General features: G+C 42.3%; 1 protein-coding gene across 4 annotated transcripts in view; it reads right to left on the bottom strand.

Moving 5' to 3' along the window:
- Positions 1 to 19,251, bottom strand: part of SHANK3 (SH3 and multiple ankyrin repeat domains 3) — a 412,785-nt gene that overhangs the window by 354,585 nt on the left and 38,949 nt on the right. The window lies entirely within an intron of this gene.

Below are 19,251 nucleotides of genomic sequence, written 5' to 3'. Positions count from 1 at the left end.
GTAAACGGCGGTGGCTTCATAGTCTCCTACGGAAGTCTATGCAAGTGGCCAGCAAAGTGAGGAGAAGGGAGTTTTAACATCTCTGTAGGGATGAAGGGAATCCCTGCGGGGACTCCCTTCATCTCGGGGCTGGGTCGTCAGTGCACTGCAAGGCGCCCCAGCCAGCCATGTTAAAATTGTGAAAAGTAGCTGCGATTAGGCTATTCTTTGTTCACGCGATTTAACACTCCGATAGTCGCAATTTTTTTATCGTGGCTATCGGAGCTCTAAAATGACGTTCGTGTGAATGAGGCCTAACTATGCTCTCAAAGCATTAACACCCCCAATTACAACCCGCTATACAGACAATTTAAAAGCTGTGTCCACATTTGAAACTATTTTGTTTTTATTGCTTCGATGCATTAAAAATGAAATAACAAGCAAATTTGCAAATACTCTTTGAGAAAATCTTCCTACTGTTGTATGTCTTTAGCTGCAATCACTATGTTTACAGACCACAAACAAGTCCATCTCTTCTCTACCTCCTGCTAATCTATGAAATGTATGTTAGGAAGAAGTTTGGGAAAGGTAGAAAGGAGTATGATGTCAGGATCAGACAACATAAGGTTACATGGGGATGCATAGGTCTGTATAGCAGGTGTACACAAAGTAGTAGCATAATCTTCATGTCTGCTCCTTTTCACATTTTAGATATATTGAAGAAATATAACAAAATTGGCTGCAAAGGCCTTTAAGAATATGGAAACAAATTATAATCCTATTCCCTCTATTAAACATTGATGACCTATTTTGAATGTGTGAACAGTGTGGCTCCAACCTCTGGGACCTTGCCTAACAGCATAATAAAGGACCACGCAGCTTCTGCACAGCAGATTGTATGGATGAGCTGCTGCGTCCTATGTAAAGAAGGGGATCAGATGCTTGCAATAGCACCATGATCCCTTTATTGTGCTGCTTGGTGGGAGTCCAAGACTTGGGATGGATCCCAATCAATTAAACATAGATGGCCTATCCTAAAAAAAAACTGCCATGTTTTGGCTAATGTGCTGGAAAGAGTTAAGGCAAAACTTATTTTCACTTGGTATCAATTGCCGTCAGGACAGTAAGCAGAAACAATTCAAGACCAGGACCAATATTGTTCATATAGACTAACATTAGGGAGAGGAAGAAAGAAGAGGAGAAGAAAAGTATAGAAAATATTTATTATTCCTTTTTTTACTGTTTTGATTTGAAACTGAGTAATATAAAGGAACATGACTGGTAATTGTAAGTAGAAGAAGTTTGTTGTTTTTTTTTTGTTTTTTTTACTTTCTTTAACTTCTTACAGTGGCAGTAATATATATGCACTGGAAAATGACTGTGAGTGCTCTGTAATGAGGACATATTTACACGGCTCATAGCGTGTCATGTACAAGATTCTTGAGAGTGACTTGCATCGCGTAGAACGCAAACACCACGATGTTCCGTGCGATGTGTGGGGCACCACACATTTGCATGTACTACTCTTGCTGCGATGCTATGACTTTAGTATCATGGGCATATAGCCAAACCCAATTCTAGTTATAAAGTCAAGACGTTTCAGTTCTAGATTATCGCTGCATTTTCTGCTTCATGCATATGTTTTGCCCCTTGAGGATTATTGTCAAGTAGAGAGTGACAGTGTTGTACATATGAAAAGTACATAACATGAAAAAACAAGTACAATAAACATGACTAAATCAGTTTACAGACCCACATACAGGAAGAGCCGGCCAGCGAGGGCCTACAATCTATAAGGGAAGGAGACGGTAGATAAGGGACGAAGCTGCTCATATGGCTATGTAGTGACAGCAGGGTTATTGTAAATTTTAGGTTTTTCTAAAAAGATGAGTTTTCAGGTTGCTTTTGAAGATTTTGAAAGACAGTCTGATCATTTGGATTGATGAGTTTCAGAGTATGGGTGATGCACAAGAGAATTCATTGAGACGATTGAGGAGTAGGCAAGAGGACAGCAGTGAAGGTGGTTGTCGCAGTGTGGGTGGCACATGGTCATGGGACCAGACTGGGGTAGTGTCATGGCATTGGCCTTGGGCCATGTGATGCACCATGGTGGCATGTGTTCATTTTCTATCAGTACTGGTCAGCAAGGAGTTAACTTTTTATTGCTGTTAAGTGGTTAACTGACTAGTTGAGGTAGTTAGCTATACAACCAGACAGTCAGTATTGATTGTTTATTTAAACCAGCTCTTCTGAAAGAGGTGTTGGTTATACTTTCTTTCAGAAGGTGTTTCTGGTCTTGTCAGCGGCTCCTGGGTTTGACTTACATTTCAGTTAGGATAAGTCTGCAGGTGATGGACTTATTTATCTGGGGTGTTCTCACTTTTTCCCTGTTCTGTAGTGGTTAAATACATTGTGTTCCATTTAACTTTTGCCACTATTCCCTATCGCCTTCTAGGGAAAGGCAAGGTCGCCTCACGGTCCTGACGTGGGGTTGCCCTCATCAGAGCGAGCACTCTGCTCATAAGTAGGGTCTTCTCGTATTAGAAGGTTTAAAGGGGTTGTCTCGCGGCAGCAAGTGGGGTTATACACTTCTGTATGGCCATATTAATGCACTTTGTAATGTACATCGTGCATTAAATATGAGCCATACAGAAGTTATTCACTTACCTGCTCCGTTGCTAGCGTCCCGGTCGCCATGGATCCGTCTAATTCTGATGTCTTCTAGCATTTTTAGACGCGCTTGCGCAGTCCGTGCTTCTGGCTGGTGAATGGGGCCGCTCGTGCCGGAGAGCTGGTCACCGCATCGTCATCGTAGCTCCACCCCGTCACGTGTGCCGATTCCAGCCAATCAGGAGGCTGGAATCGGCAATGGACCGCACAGAGCCCATGGTGCACCATGGGAGAAGACCCGCGGTGCACCATGGGAGAAAACCGCAGTGCATCCTTGGGAAAGGACCGGCGGCCATCTTAGGCAGAAGATTTTTATAACTCCATATTTCGTGGGATCGGTGAGTAGCAAGCGGTTTAAAAACCGCTTTAAATTGCTATTTTATGCCAGGGGGGTGACAGGGGGAATGGGGTAATGTAAAATTTTGATGTTTGCCGCGAGACAACCCCTTTAAGGTTAGATTCCCTGCCTTCCGTATTTTGTGTTTCCTTTTCCAATTGTTTGTGTCATTCGTGTTTATACTATGTCTGTATATATACATTGCAAACAGTAAGGAAAACATACTCAAAGTGGCCTCCTTCTGCTAGGATGCATGTAGCAATCATTGGACCTGTGTTCATTCCAGGTACTTTCAATGTAGATCAGTACCTGAATCTCCTGCAAACAGTGGATGTCTACCTCTATGATCTGCCTCTGTCTTGGTTGAAACTGATTATGAATTTATAATGATATTTATTCTGAGTGTAAATTTTATTTATATTTTAAAGTTTATCATATTTTTATTTATTGATTGCTCCTGCTTTTTTAGTGAATTGTAAAGCTTTATTAAAGAGCTGCAGTAACGCCACTAGCATTGCTATAGTAAAACATGGGACACATGTTTGCGCTCCAACATACTACTAACGTGGAACGCATGTTGCGTTCCACAAGACCATGTGCGACACATAACCTTCACAAGGAGGTGACCCCTCCCTAACTAGATGACGTCATGACACACCAATCTGGCATCTAGTGTGGATAACCTGATGTAAGTGTACCTATTTGTTTATATATACTTGCTGTATGTAAAGATTTTTTTATGCTTGAGAAAGGCACCCTATGTGCCGAAACGCATTGCTGTCATTTCTAATAAAATATGGTTAGAATAACCATTGTATTCCTGGGATAATTTTGTTCGTCCCCGACCCGTGGAGAGCGGAGTATTTTTCATTCCTACACCTGATGTTTCCATTTTGCGTGCAAATCCTCATTTTCTTGTGCATTATAGAAAAAAATCCTGTCTTTAAAATAACATATTTGCAAAAATATGAAATGGTATTTTTTCTCCTCTAAATTGCATTAATTCCTGAAAAGAAACTGTGGGGTCAAAATACCCATGACACCCCTCAGTGAATATATTGAGGGGTGTCGTTTTTAAAATGGGGTCATTTGTGGGGGTAGCTATCATTCTGACACCTATGAGCCTTTACAATCTTGGTTTGGTGCAGGAAAACAGTATTACCCAAAATGTTAATAATTAATGTTAAATTTGTACATCTTCTAAATGGTTAAAAAACTAAAGTTTTTCAAATGTGCGTCCAGAATAAAGTAAACAGATGGAAATATATACCTCATAAAAATTTGAACAGTATGTTTGCACATATTTGAGATATTGCAGTTGAAAATGTGAAAAAATAAAATAATTTTTTTTCCCCCCCAATTTTGACACTTTTAATAAATATACACAAATTCTATCGGTCTACTTTTACCACCTAAATGAACTACAACATGTGGCAAAAAACAATGTCAGAATCACTTGGATATGCAAAACCTTTACGGAATTATTCTGTTAAAGTGACACATGTCAGATTTCCAAAATTTTGCCTGGTCATTAAGGTGCAAACAGGCTTAGTCACTAAGGGGTTAATTAGCGTTTTCTCATCCATTCACATGGCTGGGTGTGACGTATTAGCGAAAAAATACGCCATAGCACAAATCCCTCGCTCAGCATAAATCCTTGGAATGACTTCAAAAGCCTAAAGAGAGGCACCTGTAAGCTTTTCACTGCATCGGACGCTGCTAAACTGCCTCACCCTCCCTTTTTTTCCAGCTCCCATAGGAGTCTATAGGAGCTGCCAGCATATATCGGTTGAAAGATAGATCCAGACCTATCTTTTCATGCAGGGTATAATGGCAGTCCCTGATTTTGATCATGTGTATTCGATTTTTTTCCAGTTCCACAAAATCGCTCATGTGAACGAATGCATTGGAATCCAATGCCTTAGATGGTTGCGTTTTTCGTCCAGGTGTGAAAATACTCATATGAATAAAGCCTCAAACAAATCCATCTAAACATGTCGGGCATGTTTATTGTAGGAGACATAACATTTATTTCATGTATATGACCATTGACCACCTTGAAATATTAGATCTTTGAAACATGTGTCATACATATTATTAACCCAAATCACGTAATAGAAAGAATGGAATATATAAGAACATATCACTCTGGCAGAGCTATTTTGATGACAAAGAAAATGTTGAGAAATGGAGGGTCTTGTAATAATTTAAAGGGGTTGTCCGATTTATTCTTTTTAGATAGTTTGCACCCCCATGCCCAAAACTATATAAAAACAATATACTTACTGTATTGCTAGGGGCGTCGTTTTGGTACTTCATCGCCATAGCATCTGATAGGTGAAATCGGTCGGATAGAAGGTCTGGTGATGTCCCATAAACCTGTCACATAGGCTTCTAATGTAGAAACCCCCAGCAGGTTTACTGATAACGTCCCTGTCAACCTATGTGACCACTGCAGCCAAAATAAACACAAGGCAGGAGGACTGGGAGTGGGGGTTCTTCCCCCCACTGCCACAAATGCTACAAAAGTTGGAACACCCCTTTAATCAAACAATAAGGATTAAGGTGCATTTACACACACAGATGATCATCAGAAACTGATAGTTTTGAGCGATCATTTTGCATATGTAGTAATAGGCTAATCAGCCCTTTAGTACTTCATTTGCATATATTTAGAGATCAGCCGGTGGGTGGTCTGTTCTCTAAATATATCACTAATGTTCTCCAGCGGGACAGTGGCTGTTAACAGCTGTTAAAGAATGTTATCAGAGCTGCAGAGAACTCAACATGCAGTCCCTGTTATATCAGGGATGAGGATTTCATGCTAATCTGAAGTCAGTGACGAACGAAAAGTGCAAGGTAAATGAACGATGGGCGCACATTTACACACAATGATAATCGCTCAAAAGATGGCTTTAATCATAATTATTGTGTGTAAAAGGGCCTTTAGTCTAGGGCTCTATGGTGACTTTTTGTAATGCACCATTCAAGTTTTAACTACTCAGAGAAAGCTACAGTCAACAGGAGTAAACAAATTGCATGTATTGTAAATGTACAATAGTTAAAATTGGGAAACTGCATTACAGAAAGTAGCGGTGCAGCTCCAGCAAGAGAGTACACCTCTAGTATACAGTAGTATACAGCTATACAGTATAGGGTAATATATTGGGGTAATGCCATATCTGTAATTTCTTAATATACTCTAGTAGCAGAATTATTCTCACTGCAAGCAGAACAATTTGCAGCCAGAGGATTAGGGAAACGAAATCAAATGCCCCCTCCCGCCCCTACCAATTCGGAACAAGTCATTAGTCTGCAAACTGTTTTATGCTTGTAAAAGAAGTGCGCAGCTTCTATTTACGACACAAATTGGCAATGCTTGGACATTTTTTCTGTTGAACATATCAGGATATAAAATAAATGCCATTTTCTGTACTTCTTGACAACATTCCAGAAAGAGTTTTCACTATTATTTTTCATATTACCATTGGCTCAGGATAAGAACTGTCATGGGTAACTTTTTGGACATTTTTTAAAATGTACAGGCTACTTTTTACTCAGTAATCTATATTTAACATACAATGCAATACACAAAGTAATAGCAGCCAACAACAGGCCAACATTTATACATAAATAGGCAAATAGTTTGGGGAATTAGACAGTTGGGCAATGACAACAGCTATGCTGATTTATTGCTACATACATGTATACATTTTAGTTTAACATTAAGGGCTTTTACAGACGAACTTATGTACAAATACTCTCGCCACAACGGAGCGTATTTGCGCATGAACAAGGTTGGCAGATAGCACTAAACAGGCAGATACGTGCCTGTCAGCGCATAATAATGTAATTTTTGCGCTAGATATGCCAGTTCACCTGTGCGCGTGTTACTCCCTTTCCATGGAATAGAATGGCTATTTAAAGCCAAATTAGGGACAGCTGTCTTTTTTTTCCTTGCGTTTCACTCATGGTCACACCCTCCCCCTCCCTTTTTTTAAGCTGCCATAGACTTCTTCATAACATGCAGAAAGATAGGGCAACGTCTTTTTTTTCTCGTGCGCAGGATTTGTGTGTGAGAAGCACACTCGTGAGAATGAACCCACTGAAATCAGTGGCTTTGTCACATTTTACGGGTGTGAGTTTCACGCATGCAAAAACCTGCACAAACACGTTCATCTGTTTAAGCCCTAAAGGGGTTGTCCAGTTGTAAGCCAGTTGGCCACCGATCAGCAGTTCACTAGAAAGTGAGTTGGTAAGCTGAGCTGATTTCTGCAGTAACAGAAAGCTCAGTTCTCATTGTAGTGGATATTGAGAGACTGTAACCAGCACACCCCTTTCCTCATTGTGAGTAAACTCCCATTCTGTTTAACCCTGCTGTGTCTGTGTGATTGTCTGGGCCATTTTTGAATGGGGCTCAGAACACATACAATAACCTTAAACCCATAAGGACTGACACCCTTAGGCCTCTTTCACACGAGTAAATTTGTGCAGCTATCTTACATGTGAAAAAAAAGCGACTATTTGAATGAATGGTTTCCTATGGGAGCATTCAGACAAAAGAATTTTAGCAGCGCAAAAAAAAAACATCGCACCTAAAAAGATAGGCCTGAGCAACTGAAATTCAGCAACTAAAATTTGCTGCTGTGTGAAAAGATAGGACCTGACCTAACTTTGGTGCGCAAAGTGCAGAAACCTCTGTAGACTCCTATGGGAGACTATGCGAGGCGGACGGCAAAGGGAGAATAAGGGATTCCCCAACAGAGCGATGCAGAGGTTCCCCTGCAGGGGAAATTAAGGGATTCCCCAGCAGTGCGATTGCGAGGTTCCTCTGCAGGGGAGATTAAGGGATTCCCCACCAGTGTGATGTCGGGGTTCCCCTGCACGGCAAATGAAGGGATTTCCCAGCAGCGCAAAATCAGGGTTCCCCTGCAGTGGAGAATAAGGGTCTCCCCAGCAGGATGATGCTGGTCTTTCCCACCAGGGAAGATGGAGGGATTCTCCAGCAGCAGTGCAATCCCTCCATCTTCCCTGCAGGAGTACCCCAGTATCACGCTGCTGGGTAATCCCTTAATCTCCCTTGCAGAGGGACCCCAGCATAGCGCTGAGCTGAAGGGCAATGAAGCCCTATGGGGGAAACCCCTTCATTTCCACGACAGGGCTTCCCTTCACTGGAGACAGAGAGATGAAGGGGGTTCCTCCGGGAACTCCCTCTCTCTCCAGCAGCACATCTTTTCGGTCAGTCCCGGTTGTGTGAACAGCCCTTACCCTCACAGCTAGCGCTGCAAAAAAATCATCCATTTAGATGATTTTCTACAACACTAGCTGCAATTTTTTCCCTCAGCTAATAGCTGTGTGAATTCCACGCTCGTGCAAATGAGCTCTAATATATACATAATTGTATTGAGAGTAAGTGGATATATTGCCACTTTAAAGTGGCTTTATACTAGTAGTTAAATACTGTCCAAGAGATTGGAATAGATATAGATTGCAGCTTTCTGATGTGTAGCTGTTCTAAGTGAACTATACAAGTAATATTACAAGCTCCTATATGATGATGTGTCCAAGAAGTATTCACCTTTAAGTACTTAAACTGCCTGCAGGTATTTCTCAGAAAGATGTCATCTGACCAGATTCCAGCTTTTTGGGCAATATATCATTATTTATAGCATAGGATCCCATATACATGTTTTACTGTAACCTACAGTTCTGTATGCAAATTTAAGAAGAAGCAATCGGCATAAAGACAAAATAGTGAGATAGAATTTTAAAACAAGCAACATACGGCCTATAAATTCAGTTACGATAGAAAAAAAATTAAGTGTATCAATGTAGACATGAAATATGAAGTGTTAAAACTAAACACCTGGGATGAAAGAATGATAGATTGCATGATTTGCTTCTTGGGACTTTTCCAGACTGTGTAGTGAGTGCCCAGTCTAGCGTATAATGATACTGCCTGCTTTAGATTTCACAGAAGGGAAAGAAAGGAATAGTATAACTTTTAGGCCACGTTCACACATTGTACGAGTATTTTTGGTGCCGAATCTGTGTCAAAATCTACACCAGAATCCACCCCATTTTAGCATTCGATTGAATACTATGGAAATCTGTGTTGTGGACAAAAAGTGTTGATGTATCCATTCTTGGGCGACCACACATGGATTTTCCCCATTGAATGGGGCTAAATCTGTGTGCAGATCTGCATACAAATCTGCAGCAGAACTATAAGGCTTCAGTGTTGCATTTTTGCTAACGTTTAACTTTCAGATCCATGTTGGAAAAGTCCAATGTGGATCTGACATGTAAGTATAACTGTGTGAACAAGGTTGGATTTCAGAAAGGCAAATTTTAATAAACTCAGAAAGAGGGTAGGAAGGGTCCAATGGCTAGATGTTCTTAAGGACAGAAATGGCCAAGAAGGTTGTGAAAAATTGTGAAATGACATTCTCAAAGCACAATCATCAACAATCTGTCAGGACCAGCGGCTCCCGGGGGCCTGCGTGCCCGCACCGCTGGTCCTATCACCCGGGTGGCTGGGGTGCGGCGCAGGAGAGCCCTAGTGCTGGTGACCTCCTCTGGCTGCCGGGGTACCGGACGCCGGCTCTGGGCACGCGCTCCTGTGCTGGGGATGCGGCGGATGCCATCCCCGTTGCCAGGACATCCTGATTAGGATGCCTGCACTCGCTGCTGGATGTCTGAGTCTCCGCACTCGATGCCTTATGTCTGGGTCTTGCTGCTGGGGCGGGAGTTCTGACAGCATTTTAATATCTCAGTTTCCTTCTAACACTGCCAGTGTATGTTTGTCTCCAGGCTACACGTGCGTTATTGGATTGTATTCCCGGCTTTTGACCCACTTGCTTTGGACCTGACCCTGCCTTCGCCTGCGCCCTTTTTTTGCATTATTCTCCTGTTGCTGACCCGGATTGCTTGACCTTGACTTTGCTTTCGCCTGACTCCTTGTACCTCATCTCTCTTGTTGCTGACCTGAATAGCCTGACCTGCCTTTGTGTTTGTGTGTCTCCTGGTTTTGTCTAGGTGTCTGACTCCTGCTCTGCATCCCTAGTTAGCGTAGGGACTGTCGCCCAGTTGTCGCCCAGGGCTTAGCCTAGGGGGGCAAGTAGGTAGGGACAGGGGTTGCGGGAAGTTTTCAGGGACTCCCAGTTACCCAGACCTCAGTTCCCTGACACAGTCCCTAAAAGAAGCAAGAATGGGAAGCATATAAAGAGACCAGGATGGATGAACATAGAACTTGCATACATGTTAAAAAGGAAGAAAAATATGTTTATCAAATGGAAAGGGGGGGAAATATATAAAGAAGAATATAATGCAGTCCGCAGAAACTGTAGGGCAAGTGTCAGAAAAGCTAAAGCTGATAATGAATTGAGGCTTGCAACAGAGGCCAAAAGCAATGAAAAAGGATTTGGGGAGTATGTCAAAAACAAAAGAAAAGTCAAAGATGCTATTGGATACTTACAAGATGAAAATGGTGAATTGTTTAAGAATGATGTTGAAAAGGCCAAACTTTTAAATTCCTATTTTGTATCTGTTTTCTCTCAGAAAGTAGATGTAGCATCAACTGATCTACCCTGTGCTATTGGGTGGAATAAAAGAATGCAGGCTATCTATAAGCAGAGAGATGGTGAGGGAACGCTTAGCTAACTTAAATGAATTCAAGGCTCAAGGTCCAGATAAATTACATCTCAGGATACTAAAGGAAGCAGCAGAGGCAATTGCTGAACCACTCATTACAATCTTTGAAAATTCCTGGAGAACAGGAGAAGTCCCAGAAGATTGGAAAAGGGCAAATGTTGTCCCTATCTTCAAAAAAGGTAAGAAGGTGGACCCAAGAAATTACAGGCCTGTGAGCCTGACTTCTATACCGGGAAAGATCTTTGAACAAATTATTAAACAGCATGTATGCAAGTACCTGGATAAAAATCGAGAAATTAACCAAAGCCAGCATGGGTTTGTAACAAACAAGTCATGCCGGACTAATCCAATTTCCTTCTATGACAGAATCACTGATTTGGTGGATCAGGGAAATGCAGTGTATATAGTATATCTTGACTTTAGTAAAGCTTCTCATTTGCAAAACGAAAGACTAGAAGCAATGGGATAAAAATGAAAGGGAGGAGACACAGATTAGATATTAGAAAAAGCTTTCTGACTGTGAGGGTTATCAATGAGTGGAACAGGTTACCACGGGAGGTGGTGAGTTCTCCCTCAATGGAAGTGTTCAAACAAAGACTGGACAGACACCTGTCTAGGATGATTAAGTGAATCCTGCATTGAGCAGGGTTTTGGACTAGATGACCCAGGAGGTCCCTTCCAACTCTACCAGTCTATGATTCTATGATTCTAAGGTCTTAGAGAGATTTCACACATACAGGTTACATAATCTGCAGCACATGAAGATGTCACGGACTGCACACAGATTAGCCTCATTCATTAGGACTAATTCACATGCGGAAAACCCAGCATAGGAATCTGCATCAAGAAGTGACATATCACTTATTTTTTTGTGAAGCTGACTTCAAATTAATGGGACACTTCTTTAACCCCTTAATGACGCTGCCTTTTTTTTTCCATTCTCGTTTTTTCCTGCCTTCCTTTTAAAAAATCGTAACTCCTTTATTTATCCACCGACATCGCTGTATGAGGGCTTGCTTTTTGCGGGATGAGTTGTATTTTTCAATGGTGCTATTCAACCCCTTAGTGACGAAGCCTGTTTGCGCCTTAGTGACGAAGCCAAATTTTGGAAATCTGACATGCGTCGTTCAACATAGCATAACTCTGTAAAGGCTTTACATATCCAATTGATTCTGACACTGTTTTTACGCCACATATTGTAGTTCATTTTGGTGGTAAAAAGACCAATATAACTTGTGTATATTTATTAAAAGTACCAATATTGGAAAAAAATTTAAAAAATTGTCATTTTTTTCACATTTTCAACTGTAATATCTCAAATATGATCAAACATACTGAACAAATTTTTGATTAAATATATATTTCCATCTGTTTACTTTATTCTGAATGCACACTTAAAAAACTTTTGTGTTTTCTTTAACCATTTAGAGGACGTACAAATTTAACATTACTTTTCAGCATTTTGAGGAACACTTTGTTTTCCTGCCCCAAGCCAAGTTTGTAAAGGCTCATTAGTGTCAGAATAATAGATCCCTCCCCCCCCCCCCCAAATGACCCCATTTTAAAAACTACACTTCTTAATGTATTCACTGAGGGGTGTCATGAGTATTTTGACCCCACCAGTTTTTTTCAGGAATTAGTTCAATTTAGAGGAGAAAAAATAAAATTTCATATTTTTGCAAATATGTCATTTTAAAGACATATTTTTTTCCTATAGTGCCCATGAAAATGAGGATTTACACCCCAAAATGGATACCCCCATTTCTCCCGTGTTCAGAAACATACCCATTGTGGCCCTAATCTTTTGTCTGGATGCACAGCGGGACCCAAAATGAAAGAAGTAGTCGGTGTCTTTCAGAACATAAATTTTGCTTGAAGGCGTTTTAGGCCCCATAGCACTTTTGTAGAGCTCTTGAGCGACCAAAACCAAAGAGAACCCCCACAAGTGACCCCATTTTGAAAACTAGACCCCTTAACGAATTTATCTAGGGGTGTACATTTTGACCCCACAGTTTTTGAATGAATTCAAGCAAAGCAAAAGGAAAAAATGTGATTTTCGTTTTTTTGGCAATTCAATAATTTCAAAAACAGCTTTTTTTGTACAGCACACACATGAATGAAGACTTGCACCCCAAAATGGATACCCCTGTTTGTCCTGTGTTCAGAGACATACCTATTGTGGCCCTAATCTTATGTGTGGATGCACAACGGGGCCCAAAATGAAAGGAGTAGTCGGTGGCTTTCAGAACAGAAATTTAGCATGAAGGTGATTTAGGCCCCTTGCCCACTTGTAGAGCCCTTGAGCAGCCAAAACCATGGAGAACCCCCACAAATGACCCCATTTTGAAAACTAGACCCCTTAACGAATTCATCTAGGGGTGTACTGTGTATTTTTACCCTACAATTTTTGAATAAATCTAAGCAAAGCAGTAGGGAAAAAATTACAATTTTCATTTTTTTGGCAGTTGTATCAATTTAAAAACTGTTTTTTTTGTACAGCACACATAGGAATGAAGACTTTCACCCCGAAATGGATACCTCTGTTTGTCCCGTGTTCAGAACCATACCCCTTGTGGCCCTAATCTACTTAAAGGACACATGGCTAGGCCTATAATGAAAGGAGCACCCGTTGGATTTCAGGGTACAACTGAATAAATTCCAGGCCCCATTGCCCACCTATAGAGCCATTAAGCATCCAAAACGATAAAGAACCCCCACAAATGACCCCATTTTAAAAACCAGACCCCTTAATGAATTCATCCAGGGGTGTATTGCGTATTTTGACCCCACATTATTTGAATAAATCTAAGCAAAGTAGAAGGGGAAAAATTACAATTTTCTTTTTTTTTGGCAATTTTGTCAATTTAAAAACAGGTTTTTTTGTACAGTGTACATAGGAATGAAGACCTTCACCCCAAAATGGATACCCCCATTTGTCCCGTGTTCAAAAACATACCCCTTGTGGCCCTAATCTACTTTAAGGACACATGGTAAGGCCTGTAATGCAGGAAACACCCGTTGGATTGCAGGGCACAACTGAATAAATTCCAGGCCCCATTGCCCACCTATAGAGCCATTAAGCATCCAAAACGATAAAGAACCCCCACAAATGACCCCATTTTAAAAACCAGACCCCTTAATGAATTCATCCAGGGGTGTATTGCGTATTTTGACCCCACATTATTTGAATAAATCTAAGCAAAGTAGAAGGGGAAAAATTACAATTTTCTTTTTTTTTGGCAATTTTGTCAATTTAAAAACAGGTTTTTTTGTACAGTGTACATAGGAATGAAGACCTTCACCCCAAAATGGATACCCCCATTTGTCCCGTGTTCAAAAACATACCCCTTGTGGCCCTAATCTACTTTAAGGACACATGGTAAGGCCTGTAATGCAGGAAACACCCGTTGGATTGCAGGGCACAACTGAATAAATCCCAGGCCCCATTGCTCATTTGGGTGGAATAAAAATTGACACCTTAACCCCCCCCCCCCTCCGTGCCCTTTTCAGCATTCCCCAAATCTTAGATAAAAGTAATAATGTGAACTGTGTAGTATTTCCGAAGACAGTGGTAATTACGGAGGCTGGTTGGGATGGGTACATGGGGCAATAAAACCGGGTATTCCCCCTCTCATGCTTTTTGGGGGTATTTCGTGACCTCAGTAGCGGGTATGGGGTGTAAAAAGTGGCGTTCCGTGAGTCTTCGTAAGCTTGCCGAGGTGCAGCGGTCTCGCACAGAAGATGCTCAACAAGGTGCTTCTGGAACTGCAGGAAGGCGAACGTTCCCTGGGCTTCTTGTAAATTGCGTATTACAAGTAGCAGTCTGAATAACACCGGGCTCACGCAGCCGTAGGTGGTATCTGCAGCGGATCCCAGCTGTGAGCCCGGCTGTGACCCTGCATACGGCCGTGTAATGTACTGCGCATAACTGCCTACTCATACAGGCGGTCATGCGCAGTACATTTTTTTGTTTGTTTGTATTTCCCGCACCGTCGCTTAGCGATGACGCGGGTACCCGCAGCCCATACACAACGTAGTTGCGTATGGGCAGTGGGTATATCCGCGACCATGGAGCACAATGGGCTCTAGGTTGCGGATATCCGCGGTAAAATAGAACCAGCTGCGTTCTCTTTTCTGCAAGTGGATTACACAATTCCGACCCATTAATGTGAGCGGAATTGTGTAATTCAATGCGACTGAGCTGCGTATTACTGCGGATCAGACGCATGCGGAATCCGTAATTCCTATCCGGTCATGTGAGACCGGCCAAAGGTAGATCGCTACCTTTTTATCACGTGACCGGGGACCGCTCAACGAGGCCACCCGTCACTGCTCCAGGCTCTCGGCGACCATTGGTCGCTGGGAGTAAGGAGATTTTAACATTTCCTGGGCTCCCCGACTCCTGCACATGTGTCCGGTGTTTTGCCGGCGGTCGAATGTGCAGAATTCGGGAAAGTTCATGGAGGAAGATCGCGTCGGGGTGCAAATACGGAGGCCTCCGGTAAAAAGTTTCATCTCATCCCACCGATCACATCGGTAAGGGGAGATGAACCTTCACCTTTTTTTACTTTTACGTGATCGCCATTATCCATTGGATAACGGCGAACACGTGATCAGGAACCGCTCACCGCGGTTCTCCGTGAAATCTCCAGGCTCTTGGCTAAGTTTTGTAGCCAGGAACAGGGAGATTTTAAATTGTCCTGGCAATCCACAGCTTTTGCGCTGCGCCTGCCATTGTGGCGACGGGCGTGTGTGCAGAAGCTGGGGTAAGGTCCATTTACTTTTTGAAATTTTTCGTGATCGCCGCTATCCAATGGATAGCGGCGGTCGCGGGCCCGGGGACCGCTCACAGCGGTCCCCAGTAACATCTCCTGGTTCCCGGCTACCTTCAGGAGCCGGGAGCCAGAAGATTTAAAATTTGCCGGGGGCTCCCGGGCTTCTGCGCATGCGCCTGACGTCATCGTCTGGTGTGCATGCGCAGAAGGCCGGCGGCGGGTCCGGAGGACCCGATCTTCAGGGGACACCACGGACAAGCCGGGTGAGTATTTTCAGCTGCCCTGATGGATCCGATCCATCAGGGCAGCTGATTATCTAACTTTTTATGCAGTTTTATTTACTTTATTGCGATCGGCGCTATCCATTGGATAGCGCCGATCGCAATGCCGGGGGTGACTGCCCGCATACTGGGATGACAGCTCCATGCTGTGGGCTACCTGCGGGCACCGACAGCATGGAGCTGTCACGTCCTCAGGCAAGTGGGCATTAATCCAAAGAGGATGCATAAAACTACGTTCCCTAGGATTAAAGCCCACTTACTGAGGACGTAGTTTCCCGATGGGGCAGTCACTAAGGGGTTAATGTACCATATAATGTACTAAAAAACTTTTAAATTACATTTTTTCTGGGAGACAGGGTGACTGAAAAAATTCATTTCGGGCATTCTTTTTTTTTTTTTTTTGGACGACATTCACTGTCCAGGGTAAATAATGTGCTACTTTGATAGATCGGACTTTTATTGACGCGGTGATACCAAATATGTATTTTTGTTTTATGATTTAGATTTTTCATTATAGTTATGGCAAAAGGTGGGGGGGGGGGTGATTTAAACTTTTATTACTTTTTCTTTTTTTTTACAATTAATAAAACTTTATTGATCTTATTTTTACTCTTTGTTTTTGTTTTTTTTAGTCCCCCCTATGCCTATAACTAGCTATGCCTTGATCGCTCCTTCAGTATGATGTAATGCTATAGCATTACATCATATCGCTATCAGGCATGCAGTCTATCCAGCCACCCCATGGCTTTCAGAAGGACCCCGGCTACCATGCCACCCATACAGCTCCATGCGATCTCACGCAGGAAAGGGGGCTACGGGACCCCGAATGATGTTCGGGGGATTTAAATGCCGTTGTCAGAATTTAAAGGGTTAATAGCCACGATCGGCCCCACGACTGATTGCAGCTATTGCCCCCGGATGTCAGCTGTAATAGACAGCTGATGCCCGTGCTGTATGAAGAGAGATCACATGGCGACATCTCTTCATACATACCCCATAGCTGCATGACGTAAATGTACATTAAATAGCGAGAAGGGGTTGACATGGATTTGATGCAGGATCGGTGTAGATTCCATTTGAATTCAAAGATCTCTAGAAAAAAAAATTAATTTTAAATGACTGATTGGTTCATTGAGCATTGAACTCATTGGCTAAGACGCGATGCTCAAGGTCCAATCAGATTCAGCGCTTCCTGGAGGTGGGTTTCTGAACCCCCTCACCAGGAAGCGGCGGCTCAAGACTGCAGACAAGTGTGCAGGAGCTTCTGGAGGGGAAGTGCGGCGAAGCAGAAAGTGCCTGTAAGATAATGTATTATTTTGTTTTGTTTTTTAATGCAGCTAAGGCTCGTGGGAACGCAGCTGTGATATATGCTGTGATTTTTTTTTGTGGCGATATCGCTAACACCAGTGTGAAAGAGGTCTAAGGCTGAACTTACACGAGTGGATTTGTATAGCAGATTCTACGATTGCCATCTGCATGGGCGATCAGTGGTTAATACATGGGTATTGAAAGGCATGCTTTTTTTTGCTGAGGAATATGCGCATACGGCCTCCATTGATGTCAATGTAGACATCCAACCCGCAGCCCCTATGCAATTAACATTGCGTACGGGCTGCGGTTACCCGCATCATCGCTAAGCGATGGTGCGGGAAATTAAAATACACAAAAAAAATCCTACACTGTGCATGACTGCCTGAGAGCCTCCGCGGTCATCCACATACAGTTTAGGGATGTACACAAGGTCACCAACCGGGCTCACATCAGGAATCTGCTGCGGGCCTCCCAAATGCGGAATCTGACCCGCTCGTGTGAACCCAGCCTAATAGGGAAAGCGGTAAAAATATGCTGCTGATTCATTACCAGACCAAAGCAAACATTGCAGATTGTGATGTAAATATGACGTCAACTCACATTGCATGTCTGTGCAAAAACACTTACATGGGATTGTGCAGGAGAGGATCTTCTCCCCGATCCCAGCGGCTTTTTGAAGTATGTTTTCTCTAAACGTTTCGCTATTTCATAAATGGACGACTGTAATGTCCGCGCCGGACATTACATTGCTGCTTGTGGTTTGAGCAGCATCAAATTCCTATCAGCCTCCCTTTTGACGATGGAAAGTCATGGTGAATAGATGCATCTTGAAATCTTTCCTTGGTCTTATTTTAATTTGTAAATAACATATTTATTAAAAAAAATAAGTCAAATAAATGTACCATAAAAAAGTGATTTTTATCTTAAAATGTGGTGAGGTGTGTGCTTCACCACTCACCATAAAAGCAATCATATGAATAGTGTTTCTCAAAACTTTCCTATCTACACACTACAGACCATATTCCATTTTATAGATAGCAATCACAGCAGCAACAGCAGATTCTAAAGATGAAGCTAAGCAGTAGTAATGGTCCGTTCCAGCGTAATACAATACTGGCATTTCTGTGACTGCAGTTTTATATCAATAGACACTAATCAGCCATAACATTAAAACTTCTAATGCCAAAGAAAAAGCTCTGATGCATGGAGGAATGGTCTCCACAAGACCTCTGCAGATGCCCTGTGGTATCCACCCCCAAATGTTAGCAGCAGTTCCTTTATGTCCTATAAGTGGTGAGGTGGACCTTCATGAATTGGACATTCCATAGATGCTCAATCGGACTGAAGTCTGAGTAATTTGGAGGCCAAGTGGACACCTTGAACTCTTTGGGTCCTTTTACATGGGATGGCTCCAATCACACGGGGCATTTCGGTTGAAATAAAAACTGCACCAAAAATTGCATTTGCAAAACTGCTTGCATTTTTTGCCACATTTACTACAAACATAGTAAAAACACATATGGTTTCACCAATACACGTTTTGGGGTGGTTTTTATTACAACCGAACTGCCCCGTGTGAATGGAGCCGATGACTTAAGCGCCCAACAGTTGTCCCAATAATTATTACTCCTGTGCTGACAATCTTTACGCTTAATGCTCAGTTGAGTGTCACACGATCCAGTGATTAACTGAATGATAATTCAGTACTGTAAAAGGGCCCTGTGTCATGTTCCTCAAGCCTTTTCCTGAATTCCTGAATTTTTGCAGTGTGGCAGAGCGCATTATCCTGCTACATTGCAAAATACCATTGTTATGGAGGGAAGTACTTAAGGCCCATTTACACAGAGCGATGATCGCTCAAAAATCACTAAAAAGCGATCGTTTGAGCAATCATTGTTGTGTCTAAACATGCAACCATAGTGCACTTTTCGTGCACTGCTAGCTGATCATTACATTAAGGTCAACCTAAAAATCATCATTCAGCCTTATCAGGAGTTCTCCGCAGGTAGTGTTGATAGCATTGTTTCCCGTTGGAGAACAAAGGAACTGAAGGCAGATAAGAGCCCTTGGGCTATTAACTGCTTTCAGCTAGGGCTTCATTTGCACACTTAATTGCTCTTAAGTTGCTGAGTAGCTACTTAATAGTTTATGCAAAATGATCGCTCAAAGCTGACACTCAAACTGTTGTTTGAGCGATCATCGCTCCGTGTAAATGGGCCTTTAGTCTGCGGCAAAGTTTAAGTAG

This window comes from Eleutherodactylus coqui, chromosome 2 (assembly GCF_035609145.1).
Source record: "Eleutherodactylus coqui strain aEleCoq1 chromosome 2, aEleCoq1.hap1, whole genome shotgun sequence".
NCBI lineage: Eukaryota > Metazoa > Chordata > Amphibia > Anura > Eleutherodactylidae > Eleutherodactylus > Eleutherodactylus coqui.
This window is presented reverse-complemented; position numbering and strand designations above follow the sequence as displayed.